The 12,706-nt window shown below is 35.7% G+C and overlaps 1 pseudogene; it reads left to right on the plus strand.

Annotated features, from left to right (window-relative positions):
• The first annotated feature begins 281 nt into the window (after positions 1-281).
• LOC149159219 (polyadenylate-binding protein 2 pseudogene) lies at positions 282-1,298 on the plus strand (annotated as a pseudogene).
• The last annotated feature ends 11,408 nt before the right edge of the window (positions 1,299-12,706 follow it).

A 12,706-nucleotide genomic window follows, 5' to 3' on the forward strand; every position in this document is an offset into this window, starting at 1 on the left:
AGAAAAAGAGCAAGAAAGGTCAAAAGAAGAGGATATACTCCAGGAAAAAAGCCTAGATAATGAAGAAATGAATCTGACCATATCTTGTAATGCATTGGCTGGAATTACCACTCCTCAAACCATCAAGATAGAAGGACAAATCAAGAAGAAAAAGGTAATAGTTTTGATTGATTCAGGAAGTACCCACAATTTTAATCATTGGGTTTGGATTTTTATTTCCGTTGAGTTGGCATTAGGAAGTTGTGCTTTCTGCTTTTCCAGTGTCAGTGAGTAAAGAGGCGATGGCACAGAATCAAGTCCAACCAGCAGAACACCGTGTTGCACAACATCAACAAGCAGTTGCTAACGGCAACAACAATCGATTACTGCCGAAATCTCTGTATGTGGGGGATTTGGAGCCCAATGTGACCGAGGCCCAGATATATGATCTCTTTGGGCGGATTGGCCCGGTGCTCACTGTTCACATATGCAGAGATGCCACTACCAACGCTTCTCTGGGATACGGTTATGTCAATTATAGGTTAGCTGAAAATGCTAGCGAGGCTTTACATTTATTGAATTCTGCGCCCCTTAATGGAAACCATATTCGGGTAATGTACTCACCCCATGACCCCAGCATCTGTAACTTTGGATCAGCTAAATTTTTTGTTAAGAATCTTGATAGAACAGTAGGCGAAGATGCTTTCTATCGTACTTTCTCTATGTGTGGGTCCATTCTCTCTTCTAATATTGCAACAGATGCATCAGGGCAATCCAAAGGATATGGATTTGTGATTTATGAACATGAAGAGGGAGTGCAAAATGCAATAAAATATTTGAATGGTCAGTTTATCGATGGGGAACGTGTTTATGTTGCTCCATTCATGAAAAAGGAGCAGCGAGAACGAGAAAATGGAAACACCAAGTTCACTGATGTTTTTGTTAAGAATTTATCAGAGTCAATGAATGATGAAGATCTGAGATATTACTTTAGTGTGTACGGACCAATTACAAGTGCCAAAGTGATTAGCGATGCCGCAGGTAATTCAAAGTGTTTTGGATTTGTTAATTTTGAGAATGGAGATGATGCCGCAAGCTGCGTTGAGAATTTAAATGGGAAAACAATTGACGGTAAGGAATGGTATGTTGGAAGGGCATTGAAGAAATCTGAATTGAGGCAATATGGATTAAATCTTTATTTAAAATATTTCGATGACAGTATTGATGACAACAAGTTGAAAGAACTATTCTCTATTTATGGCACAATCACTTCATGCAAGGTAATGAGAGACTTTCATGGATACAGTAAAGGTTCATGATTTGTGGCATTTTCATCTCCTTTACAAGCATCGCAAGCTAAGGTAGAAATGAATGGAAAACTTGTTGCTGGAAAATTTCTTTATGTTGATTTCGCTGAGCCAAAAGAGGAGAGAAGTGAAAAGTTACAGAGTCATTTATTCAAGTCTCACAATCCAATTGGTAGGGAACCTACTATTACTACCACTTTCTCCATGTATAAGCGTCGTTAGACGAAACCATCCAATTAGCATTGCACTAAATTTTAGTCTTGCATTATAGTTATATTTTACTCATTTATTTAATTATCTTTCTTTCCTCTTTCTATGTTTTTATCCACTTGGTTATTCTCTACTCTACCATAAAAAGCCCCTAAAATACCATTTACCCAATATTACTAATAATATTTTTATTTTCACATCTTTTCATTAACCTATTTGTATACCTTTTCAGTATTTCAAATTAATGTTAAATGTTTTACTACCAAATCTAGATTTTCCAAACAATTGTCTGCTACTTTGTCTTAACTACATAAGTGAAGACTCTTTAGGGGTGATTTTTGTTCAAACCATTCATTTTTAACTTTACATTATCTATTCTGGGATGAGTGGTTTGTAATTTAGCTATTTTCTCTTGTAACCATCCATTAATATGTATATGTCTCTCTATTTAGAATTCTTCTTTAATATTTAAATTAAAAAATTATTAGTATTATTGGAAATTTATTGATTTTGTAATGAAGTTTATTTCTAGGAAATAAAATTTTCAATAGTGTTTTTTTGTTTTATTTTTTTAATCCTAAATTCCTCTTTCAATTTTAATCAAATTATTATTATTATTGTTGGAAATTTATTGTTTTTGTAATGAAGTTTATTTCAAGGAAATTTATTTTCCAATATTAGTTTTGTTTTTATTTTTATTTTTTAAATCCCATGGTTCATTAGGTGAGTGAGTTATCTTTCATGTACAAGGACGGTGGGAGGATAATAGTCACTCCTCCCTACCACATGAGCTACAACCGCTTCAATTTTCAATAGCTTATATTTGGAAAGGAAATGAATTCTTAATTATTTAATTAGATTTAAATGATGATTACCAAAATAGTTTATTTACAGGCTTACACCGTAAGATAAGTTATAAACTGTGTATTGGTATGACATAGTTTATCATATTAGTTTCTATGATTAGCTAATTTGGAATTAGCTCAAGGGCACCTAATGAAGCTATAAACTTGTTTCTCTGTTACCACTATCTTCTCAACAAAGGAAAAAAAAAATTATTTAATAGGTTTTCCACTATTGCTACATTTTCCAACCAAGAAATCTAGATACTCTAAATAAATATACTTACTACACTTGATCTTCATCACTTTAACAAATATGAGTAAAAATGTAAATTGATAGACATTCTAGAATTTAATTTACAAAGAGATATGATTTAATTTAAGAGACATGTAGCTTGTGTATATTGGGTATAAAATGAGTTTGAACATTTTCATCTTACATGCACACTTATCCCTCACATATCTTTATCTCTCAAACATTGTGATATATATTCAATTTTAATGGTTATTAGTTGAGTTTATGAATCGTGATTGTTTGATGAATATAAAAGAACTATAATATATATTCACAAGTAATTACCATAGTTCATAAATGAAGTAGTCTTATAAAAATGAAGAGGAAAGACATCAAACTTAACAATACAAATTGTCAAAATATTTTGCAAGAAAAATTACATTGGATGGGTTTAGTGATGGGGATGCCAAATTTAAAGGAAACTTTTCTAATGAGTTTTTGAAACAAATGATGACATCCATCAACATGAGCTCAACCTACCACCCCAAACATATGACCAAATTTGGAAGCATATCATTGTCATTATGTAAGAGACACACAAAAAAAAGGATGCAATAGTTACATTTATCACACCATGAATGATGAGGATTTGAGATATTATTTTAGTGTGTATGGAACAATTATGAGTGCCAAAGTGATTAAGGATGCAGAAGGCACGCATGTAATTCAAAGTGTTTTGGATATGTCAACTTTGAGAATGAAGATGATGATGCAAATTGTTTTGAGAATTTAAATGGGAAGAAAATTGATGGAAAGGAATGGTATATTGAAAAGGCACTAAAGATGCGTGAATTTAAGAGGAAATATGGAGAAAATATTTATTTAAAACATTTGGGTGATAGTATTAATGACAATAAGTTGAAAGAACTATTCTTTATTTATGGCACAATCACTTCATGCAACGTAATGAGAGACATTCAAGGACACATTAAAGGTTCACTATTTGTAGCATTCTCATTTGTTTTTTAAGAATTCCTAGCTATGGTAGAAATGAATGGAAAATTTGTTGCTCGCAAAAGTATTTATGTTGCTTTAGCTGAGCCAAAAGAGGAGAGAAGAGAAATGCTACAGTCTCATTTATTCCAACCTCGTAATCTAATTGGCAAGGCACCTACTATTCCTACTAGTGCTTTCATATATAATATAGGATGCCTTAGATTAAACCATCCAATTGGCATGAAGCCACATGTAACTCTGCATCATAGTTTCATTTTAATCAATTATTTAATCATTTTACTTTAGTCATTCTATGTTTTATCCACTTCATTATTCTTTACTCTACCATAAACAAACAAACAAACAAAAAATCCTTAAAATACCCTTTACTCAATTTTACTGATATAATTTTTATTTAAATATCTCTTCATTAACTTATTTGTAGACAAGCTCATTATTTCAAATAATATTAAATATTTTAATACAATTTTCCAAACAATTATCTTGTGCCTTTCACACTTTAGATTTACTTAATGAGGAGCTTTGGTATAACTTATTGTTACACCCTCAAATATTACCCACATCTTACTCCATCTCAACAATAGAAGTGAAAGACCTTTTAGGAGTGATTTAAGAGAAGACTATTTAGGAGGGATTTTTGGTCAAATCATTCATTTTTAACTTTAGCTTATCCATTTTGGAATGAGTGGTTTGTAATTTAGCTATTTCCTTTTATAAGCATCTATTAACATGTATATGTGTTTTCCTTTAGAATTGTTTTTTAAATTTTATATTTTAAAAATTATTAGTATTGTTGGAAATTTATTGCTTTGTAATAAAGTTCATTTCTAGGATTAAAATTTCAATCAAAAAATTACTAGTATTTTTGGAAATTTATTATTTTTGTAAAGAAGATTATTTCTAGGAAATTTAATTTCCAATATTGCTTTTTTGTTTTCTTTTTTATCCTAAATTATTCTTTAACATTTTAATCAAAAAATTATTAGTATGGTTGGAAATTTATTGCTTTTGTAATGAAGTTTCTTTTAAAGAAATTTATTTTTCAATAGTGGTTTTGTTTTTATTTTTATTTTTACTTTTAAATCATGTGGTTCATTGTACCAATTTCTAGGTGAGTTAGTTATCTTTCATGTAAAAGGAGGTGGGGAAGATAATAACCACTACTCACTACCACACTAGCTGTAAGCTATGTCACACGGTTCGAGTTCGAATTCGAGTTCGACAACGATTAAGTTCGATTTGAATTCAAATTTTCCGATCAGGTTCGAATGAGGTTCGGCATTAGGTTCGGCTATACATATTTTTCAATATATATATATGAAAAAATAATAGAAAAGTCAAAATCGATCCATAAACACATGAATACAAATTCTTATTAGTAAACATACATGAACAATGTAATCATTCTAACATCTAGTTAAATGTAAACATACACAATAGTAGTTTGCAAAAAGAAATGACATAATTTTCATTCTTCAAAATTAAAATGAATGTCAAATACTAGTAATTTTTTAAAAAATCACATAATCAAAACATGATCAAAATTTAAACATACACATCATTGTAGAACATCTTCAAGTTTCAAAATTTTAAATATCATCAAAGTCATCAACACATGGAATTCCATCATTTGGCTCATCTAGTGAGTCATCATCAATGCTAATATAATAAGGAAGTCATAAAGACCATTGCCAAATAGTTATAATCCATAAAATGGGAAAAATGGGAAGAAAATGAAATAAACCTTACAATATGCCCTAAGCCATAAAATAAGGTCATAAAACATAGACAAAGTCTACATGAGGAATTTTAGCATGTCGAATTTCACATAGACAACCGACTAGTTCAAGGGAGAATTTCACTACACATCTCTTTCATACTCGGATTAGAGAACTCCTATTAGAAGACTATTTTTCTCTCTTTTAATGCGCACAATAAAAGTATATATTCAAATATTTTATTTATTAAAAAGATTGTAATTGTACATACCAACTCCATATAAAGCATGAAAAAATTTATACATCTGTTATATCATATCAATATTCAAAAACTCTTATTAAAAATATAATTTTTCTCATTCTTTATATATAACAAAATCAGTCATCTCCTCTATAGTAAAATGATATAAAATAGATTAAACAAAAATCAACGTTTAATAATTTATATATTATCAGTAAAAAATTGTATTTGTAATACCGACTTATCTTATTCCTAATGATTTGTATTATATGCAACATTATTATGAAACAAAAAAACAAAAAAAAACATGCATCCATCTTTCTCTAGGATCGGATGTTTCCATCTTATTTTTCCAAAATCCATGGACAATTAAAATAACCTATATTCAATTGAACCATAGAAAACTCAGTGATTTACATTATTAGTGCTTTCCATGATACGTTGTCTTTTTCGTATAATTCCAGTACATATTAAAACGTCATGGAAAATGTCATCTACATTCTTGTCTTATCTTTTTTTCTAGAAGAAAAAGTTGTATAGTGTTATATTACGACTGAAAAACAGTTCCAGATTGTACATTCTTGTCTTATCTTTAGCGACTCTTCAAACCGACATGGCGTACCACATTTCTCAAAATTTTCTGGAGGGTGAGCCGCATCACTATATTTCCAGATATTTTGGAAAGATGAACTGCGTAATTATATTTCTTGAATTTTCAGGAAGGCGAACTACATTACCTGCACTAAATTTACCAAATTTTCTTCTAAAACCGTCAAGAAAACCGCCGAAATTCAAAAAATTCGTTTAAGTTCGCGATTAGGTTCGATTAGGTTTGTTGAGGTTCGATTAGGTTCGATGGAGGTCGATGAGGTTCGAGTTCGACTTGAGGTTCGACTTTCAGGTTCGCCGAACCTGAACGAACTTCAAAAAAAATTTACAAGTTCGCCGAATTTCGAATCTGAAGCTTCAGGTTTGCCAAACCCTGTGACATAGGTATTGACCCATGGTATTGCATGTATGAATCCTATATAAAAGATAGAGACTCCCTTCGAGGAGCATCATGTCTTATTTTGTAATTGGGCCCAGCTCTATTGGAGGTTGCCCCTCAAAGAGGCAAGTGAACATTGCTTTCCTTTTTGAATAATTAAATACATTCTATTAATTCTTATTGTTTTGTGTTAGCGCATTAGACAAAATTGTGCACGGACTGTCTTCCAAGTACCCTATGGGTATATCGGAAGCCCCCTAGGCTCTCTTGAAACCTCGTCATAGATAAATTGTCGGCCGTCTTGCTATTACAGTACACCGAGAACAGCACTCAGGGAGATTACTCGCGCGTACGATAGGGTAGTCGGGTTGTACGGCTAAGGGTACAGTTGATCCTCCTTAGTTAGTGCCCTGAAAGATTAGGCCGAGTACTACTGTCAGGCCCTTATGTATATTGCAATCTGTAGCACCTGACACTCCTTGAGACCATAGTTCCCTTGTCTCTCTCTAGATCATGCATCATCTTTGCCATATCAAATCTAGTAGGTGGAGTTCTGTCGCAGCCGCAATAATTAGTTCTGCCATTCAAATCTCTTAGATTTGCCATTCATATCTATCAGATCCGCCAATCAGATCTGTCATTCAGATCTAGCTGTTGGGTTTTGTAGCAGTCGCCGCAATCAAATCCGCCATTCAGATCTAGCAGCAGGGGTTCGATCACTGCCACATTCCTACTCATACTCTACAGTTGAGGGTTCGTCAACAGAGCTAACTATTTGTGTGGGCCCCTATGCCTAGGCGTGATTCTCACAGGACATTGGGCAGAATTTACTTTTCTAGGATTCAGCTACTGCAGTATTCCTAAGCGAGGAGTAAAACTCCTTTTAGAGTACGAAAGGTACAATTAAAATAAATAAATAAACAACCAAACAAACACAAGAACAATAAACAATTAAAAAAAAAAAAAATCTAAGACCCTCTCAGGACGCTTATAGCAAACTTAGCCCATAAGAATCAAGTCGACGGGCTGAGCAAGGTGGTACCATTCACTTGTTAGCATCAAAATTTCAAGTGGTCCCAAATTTTATTTATTTTTTTCGCAATAACGACAAGTGCACCGGATCGGTGCATGGTACAAACCAAAGCTCAAGCTATGGCCAATGAGAAGATCGACACCCTTGAACAAAAGTTGGACGCATTAATAAAGACGATCTAGACCTTAGCTGACACAATCACAACGGGAAACTCGAGGAAACAATCAAAGGCATATGCTTTTAATGAAAACATTGAGGGCGAATCTAGCCATTCTCTTCACCTCTTTGGAAACCACCAACAGTCCCAGCCACGGCCACCCAAGCTGGACATGTATAAATTTGATCACTCTCATCCGGCCACATGGCTAGCACAAATCGAGCAATATTTCACATTGAATCACATCAGAGATGATGCGACTCAGCTAAGTGTGGGTAGCATGTACTTGGACAACAAAAGATGGCAATGGTGGCAGTGGCATCAATGTTGCTATGGAAGGCGCGTGACTTGGCAGGTATTCGCAAAAGCCCTTTCAGATTGCTTCGACCATGAATCTAATTTTTTGGGTCGTCTTACTAAGCTCCGACAGACAAGAACAGTGCAAGAATATATTACAGACTTTGAAGCCTTAGCCTTCTGCACAGGAGGTCTACGAGATGAGTTCTACTTGGAATGTTTTGTCAGTGGTCTCAAAGAAGCCATACAAGCCCACGTCTGACTGCAACACCCAATCTCATGGCTGGATGCTTGCAAGATAGCTTGTGAAGTAGAACGCGTGTTAGAGGCCCAGTCGACTCATCCAAATTTCATAGCCAAGGGGTGCCCCACCCAGGCTCCAAGCACTACCTAAACACTTAAGGTTCAAAAGGTATCACCAGCGGAAGTGGCGGAAAGAAGAAAGCAAGGATTGTGTTACTACTGTGATGAGATATACTCCCCAGGGCATAAATGCAAGGAACCCAAATTCTTTCAAATTGATGCTACTGATCACAGTTCATCGGTGGAAGCCCCACCATTTGAGGAACTAGAGGGAGGAAGATGAGGACAACCAGTAGGACAATGCGCTCCCAACTACACCTGACGAACTAGTTATCTCGCTTCATGCCTTGGCAAGGATTTCTTCTCCCCAAACTCTCAAAATCAAAGGTTTCATTAAGCATCGCCCTATAGTAGTCTTGATTGATAGTGGCAGTATGCATAACTTTATCCATCAAAGATTCGCTGAAGCAGTGCATTGTTTCATCAAAGCAGTCTCTAATTTCCAGGTCCAAATTGTTGATGGGGGGGCAATGAAATGTGAAGGCCATTGTGAAAATGTCAAACTTCAAATGGGGGATTATCAGCTAAAGACCCACATGTTTGCCATACACATGGGAGGGTGTGACATTGTCTTGGGTGTTGAATGGCTCCGCACACTCAGCCCAATCACAATGGATTTCCAGGAGTTATATATGAGCTTTAAGCAAAATAACCACACACATACCCTCTGCGTACTCCAGGCGGGTGCTCCCTCTATCATCAGCTCGCATAGGATGGAAAATTTGTTAAAAAAGGGCCACCATTAAGTTATAGCCCAATTTAATTCCATCCAGGCCTTCGAACCCCCTTCTCTTCATATTCAACCTGAGATGCAACAGATCTTAAACAATTATTTGTCGGTCTTTGACAAGCCTCATGAGCTTCCACCCTCGAGAGGGGAACATGATCATAGCATTACTTTGGTCCCAGGGGCCCAACCACAAAATGGGCCCCCATATAGATATATGTTCGCCCAAGATAATGAAATTGAAAAAATCATCAAGGAACTTTTGGAAGTAGGCGTCATTCGTCCTAGCATTAGTCCTTATTCATCGTCTGTGGTCATGGTGCTCAAAAAAGATGGGGAATGGCGTATGTGTCCAGACTTTAGGGCCCTCAACAAGCTGACGGTCAAAGATAAATTTCCCATCCCGGTTGTCGATGATTTGCTGGATGAACTAAATGGGGCTCAATACTTTACTAAGCTAGACGATTGCTCCCTCCAACATCTATATGCCCGGTAGCCAGGTATACATCTATTAGGACCGTGATATCTCTTGCAGCCCAAATGGGATGGGAGATCCATCAGATGGATGTCAAGATGGCATTTCTTAACGGGGTAATACAAGAAGAGGTATACATTGAACAACCAAAGGGCTTTCAAACTCATGAAAAGAAGTCTCATGTATGCAGACTGAAGAAAACCTTGTATGGACTGAAGCAGGCACCGAGAGCGTGGTATGGTCAAATAGATGGCTACTTGCATAAGATGTGGTTTGTCAAGAGTAACGCGTATCTGAATCTCTACTATCTGGTTGTAGAGAATGAGCCACTTATCTTAGTATTATATGTGGTTGATCTCTTTCTGACAAGATCATCGAGACTCATTAAGGACTACAATAAGAATCTAGCCACAGAGTTCGATATGAAGGATCTGGGACGAAAGCACTACTTCCGAGGGTTGGAAGTTTGGGAGCAGAAAGGAGATATCTTCCTTGGACAAGGGAGGTATGCTACAGACATCATAAAAAGGTTCGGGATAAGAGACTTTAGACCTATGGCTAAGCCAATGATCACCAATTGGAAGAAGATTGAGGCATCAGAAGACAAGGATGTCAATCCCACCCTATACCGACAGCTCATAGGGTCCCTAATGTATCTGGTCAATACCAGGCGAAATATTTGCTATGCTGTCAACACCCTCAGTCAGTGCATGGTGGAACCAAAGAGGGCACACTGGGCAGCAGCCAAACACGTTCTCAGGTATTTACAGGGAACAGTTGATTATGGGCTCTTATACACCAAGGGGAAGGATATCAGGTTGAGTGGATTTACTGATGCAGATTGGGAAGGAAGTTCAGTGGATCAGAAAAGTACCTCTGGGTACCATTTCAACATTGGATTAGGAATGACTCCTGGTGCAGTAGGAAACAGAAGTCCGTGGCTCTAAGCTCATCTGAGGCAGAATATATGGCAGCAAGCACAGCGTCGTGTGAGGCCATATGGCTTAGAAAACTACTAGTGAACCTATTCAGAAGAAACATGGAGGCGACCAGGATCATGTGTGATAATCAAAGTTGCATCAAACTGTCTGAGAATCCAGTATTTCATGATAGGTCGAAACATATTGATATCCGATGTCACTTTTTTAGAGACTGTCCAACGAGGAGCTGTACAGTTGAGCTATAGTTCTACAGGAGAACAAGTGGCAGATATCCTCACCAAGGCCCTTGGAAAGTCAAAATTTGACTATTTCAGAGAAAAGATGCGGATGGTAAAGAACCCCTTTCAGAAGTAGTGTAATAGCAGCACGAATGAAGAGAGAGTTGCAATGCAAATGTAGTGTTGGGAGAAAGGACCAACAGCAGCACAGACGCAGAGGGAGTTGCAGTGCAGATACAGTGTTGGGAAAAAGGACCAGCAGCAGCACAGATGCAGAGGGAGTTGTCGTACAAATGCAATTTTTAGTCCATTTTTCTTTTTATCTTTTCTTTCAACAATATGACAAACTTCTCTAAAATTCTCGATGCTCCCTTTTTCTTTCTTCCACAGAATCGAATGGTTGGCTTTTCAATAGATCGAATGCTCCTTTATATATAGCTTCTTCAAAGGTGGATGCATCCTTTCATTAGGCCGACTTGAAGATTGAAGAGGCCTACTTGATAGGAGGCAAAGTTGACTTGATGGAGGAGAGACAAAAAATTAAAAAAAAAATTCTTTCTTGACATAGGGAGCCCAAGAAGGGTCTTTTACATAATGATTTTTGACTTTGACTCAATAAAACCTAGAGCACACAATGGGTACTTTGACATATTGACCATTGACCCAAGCATGAAACCCATGCTTTAATAAGTCAATTTTTTTTTACAATAAAATTTGTTTTTCCTTATTTTAACAAATATATTACATCATGACTCAAATACAATTCTGAAGACCGACACTAGTTACATTCTTGAATACACCCCTCCAGTGAGGAAAAACTACCCAATTTGAAAGCTGTCTAGGTTAGGATGCAGCGAAATTTCTCAACGCAAACATAATCATTGCTGCGAAGGAAAAGGTTTCCAATGATAACAAATCTAAGCAAAGAGAATGGAACATCTGTAAGTGACCTAGCCTATCTGTGAATACACAACCCTTGGTGAGTTGCCAACATGTTGATGTCTAAAGCCTTTAAGGCAATGCTTGTGAAAAAATAATGGCCTTACAAAAAATGTTTCAGTTCATTCAAAGGGAGCATTGAAGATATAATGGCCTTACAAAAAATGTTTCAGTTCATTCAAAGGGAGCATTGTAATTATCTTCCCGTAACTTAATTATTTAGTGCTTTGTGTGGCAGAATTTTTTTCTGAACAGGGCCATTATTTGAAGTCTATTCCTCCTACTCATTTTTACAAATACATCAAGTCTTTCGACTCTCATCTTCCAACTTCCTTTCATTAATTTTGTGGACTCTTCCACTTGTCATCATGTAAAATGCTCTTCAATGCATTGTTACATTTAACTTGGGATCTCTAATATTCGACACTTTCTGGGTTTTTCTTTCCATAAAACCTTTCAAAATCCAAAAACAACATTGTGTCGCTCAACCAGTTTTCTTCCCTTCAACCAGGATGGACAAAAATAATTATTGGCTAGAGTTTCATTTCTTTAAATTCGAATATGTTATCGTTATTTCATTGAATCACCATTCATTAGTGGTATCAGTTTCCTAGTATCATGGTAAGCTTATGTTATTATTTAATTTATGGAATTTCCCTTATTTCTCCCTATCTTTTGTCTTTCAATTTATGTAGTTTCCCTTATTGCTCCCTAATTTTAGCTTCTTCATTTTTCAATACACAGTGCACACACACTTTTGCAACGTGTCTCTCGACTCTAAACAAATGTCTCATAGCCAAAGCCCAAAAGAATCCCCTTTTATCTTCATCTTAGGCAACTTTTTAATTAAGGAATCCGATAGACTGAAATTCTAAAAAAATTGCATAATGTGTTTCTCTGAAACTGATTCCTCTTTCCAAAGGTACTGTTTTCTTATATAGTCATTATGCAATTTACAAATAAGTGTGTTCAGTATTTTGAAGATCTAAAAATATGCACACCCAGTGCAGTATCACATT

Source organism: Pinus tabuliformis, chromosome 5_2 (assembly GCF_031772625.1).
Source record: "Pinus tabuliformis cultivar Carrire ecotype Pingquan chromosome 5_2, CPIR1, whole genome shotgun sequence".
NCBI lineage: Eukaryota > Viridiplantae > Streptophyta > Pinopsida > Pinales > Pinaceae > Pinus > Pinus tabuliformis.